Below are 5,000 nucleotides of genomic sequence, written 5' to 3' on the forward strand. Positions count from 1 at the left end.
AGGTTGTGTTTATGCAACAAGACCTTTGAGAAAGCATGCGAGCCCTTCTCACGCTTATTTTCAAATGTCAAATGCCCCTCGCCCCCAAGCGTAACACTATCCAAGGGCGTAACCTGAGGTCTAGCCACTGTATATCGCTGCCAAGATGCAGGACGGAGTGTTTTAAGACTGGCTTTTTTACGAAAACATGTATTGAATAAACCATTAATATTATTTTTTTTTTCTTTTTTTTCCCAAACTGGGATAGTCGTGTAAAATTCCACAACAATGCCATTAATTTCACATCTTTTCCCCCATTATTTACCCAATAGACCCTTTCAAGGTTAACGCCGCCATTTTGCCGGAGGTGCAAAACAACTGGGGCGAGCGCGTGGCCAGAGCATAAATGCAAATGGTGACATGGTTCAATAATTTGTTATCATGCCAAAACACGCTCGTTGTGCGGTAGGATTTTGCGATAATGACAAAAGATATCCTGATTTGGCTTTTGTTAGATCCCATGTGAAGGATTTCAGATATCACAAGTGGCCAGTTGACCCAAAACTAGTAGCGAAGACACGAGGTGATGCATTTAATCCTTCGCCTGGTGCTACTGGGACACTCGTCTGTTCCAATCATTTTCCATTGGGAAGAATAACTCCTGAAGATCCTAAAACGGACTATCCGTCTATTTTTATGACTGTTTCCGACTTCTTGCAAAAAAGGTCGCCTTGGAAAAGGAAAGCAAACAAGTTGCAAAAAGCCGGCCCTTCAAGATGCGTGTTTCCCTGCTCCAAAGAGTCAGATAAAGATGGTGGACGCAATGATACTAGTGAAGAAATGGAAATCGATATGGACTCCTCCGTTTCTGTTCCCTTGCAGTTTGAACAGCTGACAAGAGAAATGGAAGCAAAGGTTTATACAGGTCTGCCCTCAACTGAGACATTTAAGTTTCTATTCAGTTATCTGAGTGAAAAGGCTCAGTCCATGCAATATTGGAGGGGTGGAAAGCAAACAACTAAAGAAGCACCTCAACCTCCTTCTCCTTTTGAGCTAGCAACTGGTTTTTCTAAAGGAAGACCTGGGCCTGAAAGGAAGCTCAGACTTGAGCAAGAATTTTTGTTGACTCTTATGAAACTTAGAATAGCTCTTTTAACTATTGATTTGGGGTTCAGGTTCCATGTGTCAGCTACCACAGTCAGTAGTGTTTTCATTACTTGGATAAAGCTTATGTCCAAGGAACTGTCAGTTCTAATTGTGTGGCCTGGTCGACAACAGATCAAGAAAACTCTGCCATCATGTTTCAGAAGGCTTTATCCCAAGGTCAGGTGCATTATTGACTGCTTTGAGTGCTTTACAGAAACACCAAGTGGACTTGATCTGGCAGCAACTCTATGGAGCGAATATAAACATCATTACACTTTCGAAGTCCTTGTTGCAATCACTCCAAATGTCTCCTCAGGTTATGGAGGAAGGGCATCTGATATTTTTATAGTGAGAAACAGTGGATTTTTAAACATGATTGAACCCTATGATGAAGTCATGGCAGACAGGGGGTTTAAAATCAGAGAAGACTTGATGATGCACATGGCAACATTGTGTATTCCACCTAGTTGTGCATCATCTATGCAACTGCTACCATGTGATGTCAACGAAACATCAAACATAGCAAATGTCAGGATCTATGTGGAGCAGGCGATTGGACGGCTTCAAGTTTTTATTCTTCTTAAAACTGAACTACCAATTTCCCTGCTCCCCCTGGCTGATGATATTGTTCGTGTCTACTGTGCCCTGTGTAAATTGCTTCCACCACTCTGCGTTTAATATTTGTTTGTAACTAAGCTAGCACAAGTACAAGATACAGCAAAGCAAGGAATCACATTTCAACAGAACTTTATATTGTTTGCACATTGTGTAATGATGACATAATTTATAATAATTATTGATTCCAAGTTGTTTTTACATAGAATGAAATTTGCCTTTTAAAGGGAGGGGTTCACATTTCAGCACATGTGCATGAATCTAAATGCTTTTCTCTTTCTTATCTACTTTATGGCCTTAAAAATCCCACTCACATGTCCTTCAGTAATCACATTCTCTAAGTAGTCCAAGCAAAATGACTGATGACCAAAATCCACAGAAAATGCTAGTGGATTGTGCGCATATTTACACACACACACACACACACACATACTTAATTGACCACTCCCCATAGGGGCTTTTCAGGGCCAATCTGAAACAATCAACGAAACAACAGAACACAACAACAACAACAACTGTTAAGAAACCCAACTGGCCGGAGGAAAACCAGTTGGCTATTTACAAATGCAGCTGGGAAGTTGAACCAGGGACTACCAGGAATAAATTCAGAGGGTGGTCAGAGTGAGTCTTAAATCCAGGATCTCCGGATCTCAGGGCAAGCGCCCTAACCACTGGGCCACACCGCGATACTGAATTTACCATTGACCCATAGGTCATAGGTCATTGTTCTTTCATTATATGTCAATTAGCCTTTAATCTCATTTTATTATAAATATTTATTGAATTTTGCATATGTCAACAAGACCAGATAGGCTAATTTGCATGTAAACAAAAGGTAATAATAAATAATTGGCCACCATTTATAAAAAAGGTCTATCGATTGTTAAATCGAATATCGCATCCAGGTTCTAGTTGGAAAGTTCACTGTTTAAGGAAATAAACCTGAAAATGAACTGACAACTTCTAAGAGCAGTGCAACTTTAGGGAAAAAGAAACAGGAATTATTGATACAAGAATGTGCTAGACTGAATCAATAGATAAGTGAGAAATAAAACAAATTTTTGCAAGATGACAAGTAAAAACAAAGGTAGAGTACTGGCATACATGCATACCAAACATCCTGAAACTTGTCCAACAATTAAGATGACAAAGGCAATAACAATAATTATACAAGAGTTTACCCAAGAGCTGTTCAAAGCCAAGAAGAATGAACAACATTCAAGATGCTTCCACTATTAGCAACATGCACAGGAGAAAGAACCTTACACATATTTTACAATTGGAAAACTGTTACCAGTTCAAAAACGGTTTACTGATAATTAAAATAAGGGAGAAATTTGGTGGATAATGCTATGCTTCGGAAAAAGAATGACAACAAATTTTTCTGTTCCCCATTAACCCTTTAACACCCAAACTGGCCAGGTTTTTACTCTGTCTAATGCCAGACGATTTTACTCGTCAATGGGGAACCTCCGGGAGTCAATGGGTTAATGCTTACATTGTAAAGCTGGTGGCCAGCCTATAGAAATGAAAAAAATTCTTGACACAGAGATAAACATTTCATTTAATGCGACACTCCACTTAGTCCAACAGCTATTTTTGAGAAACACACAAAATTAAAGACTAAATGTATGATAGTAAAGAATTATAAATGAAAAATAAAATTATATATTTAGATTCTTCACTGCAGTTATTATTGAGATTATTGAGAATTGTATTTGCTGACATTTCGTCTAAAGAATCTGGATTTACTCGAAATTTCTTTGAGACAAGTCATGGTAAGAGTGTTTGTGATGGACTAGGAAACGTTGTAAAAAATGCCTGTGCAAAGGCTGTCCTTACTGAGAAAGCTGTTATAAGTGACGCAAAATCACTGTTCAAGTTTTGCAAAAAAAACTTGAACATAACTTGAAACCATCTGGTGAAGGTGAATATTCTGAGAGACATTTTGTCTTTGTTGATAAGGATCAAGTAGTGAGAAACAGGCCAGAAGCAAAGGCAAAAACATTAAAAGGTACCCAAAAACTACATGCAGTAAAGAGTAATGGAAAGAAAGGAAGTCTCCTGGTTCGAAAGCTTTCTTGCTATTGTCAACATTGCTCAAATCGAAGAAGTCAAATCTGTACAAACAAGGAACATGTGGAGGACTGGACCAAGAAAGATTTGAGTTGGAAGCTCCACAACCAAGACATCCAAACTTCAGATGATGATGAAGAAGTCCTCCAAGATGGCATAGTACAAGAGGAAAACAGAGATCCAATAACAGATGACTTTGTCACTGTATACCTTACAGGTACGAATGGACGGAAGAAAGAGTTTGTGGCTCAGATTTTAGAAATGGACGATGACCGGCAGCTTGCTCAGCTTAAGTTCATGAAGAGAGAGGATGAAAAAGGCTTATATTACTGGCCCACAGTTGATGATATATCGTGGGAAACTTTCTGTCAAATCCTTGTTGTTTTAGATGAGCCAGTGCTTTGTGACGCTTTAAGTACCAACAGGTGTCAACTATTCAGCTTTTCTACAAAGCTCCTAGAAAAGTCTGCAAACATTGTCAGGTTTGTGTAAATGTATCACTAACAGTTAGACCTCAAGGACGAGTGGACTACGAATTTACAGCCCATGCGGTCACACTCAGCTGAATGGGCTATTGTAGATTAGAGTAGAGTAGCCAATTTCAGAGCGAGTGTTTCGTGTTAGACCATCAGTAGGTTTATACTAATAGTGTATAAACACACTAATTATAAAGTTACTTTTGCAATAATTAGAAATATGATGTTTATCCTAAATAGTGCCGTTAAAAAGGTGCAAAAACATTATGCAATCCTGTAGTGTCCGTACCCCCTCCCCACACAATTAGATTTTGGATGATCTTAAAATAAATAAAAAGGTGAAAAGCAGAAATAATACTTCATAGTTGGTCCAGACAGACTTAAAAACATTTTTGGATGAGTAATTAAGGGTGGAAAATGTTGCAAACCAGAACAATTTTTGTAAAACGTTTCCTACAACAGTTTGTGTTACTTTCATACCAAATGTGATGAATTGATAGAAAGGATTATAATTGAACATTTTGTTGTCAAGTTGTTATAGTTATGATTACTTTATTTAACTCAGTGGATATGAATCTTTGAAATAAAACACTATTTCATGTTGCATAGTTCAATAAATGCTTAAATTTTGAAGTTATTCAGAAGCTTATTCACTGTGTGTAGTGTCCGTACCCCCTCATAAGCCAATACATCAATGGTGCTATATCT

General features: G+C 38.1%; 1 long non-coding RNA gene across 2 annotated transcripts in view; it reads right to left on the minus strand.

The window, feature by feature from the left end:
* The window catches only part of LOC138019321 (uncharacterized), a 35,107-nt gene that overhangs the window by 21,797 nt on the left and 8,310 nt on the right, over window positions 1-5,000 (minus strand). The gene's annotated exons all lie outside the window — the stretch shown is intronic.

The sequence above is a fragment of the Montipora capricornis genome, chromosome 10 (assembly GCF_036669925.1).
Source record: "Montipora capricornis isolate CH-2021 chromosome 10, ASM3666992v2, whole genome shotgun sequence".
Classification (NCBI taxonomy): Eukaryota; Metazoa; Cnidaria; class Anthozoa; order Scleractinia; family Acroporidae; genus Montipora; species Montipora capricornis.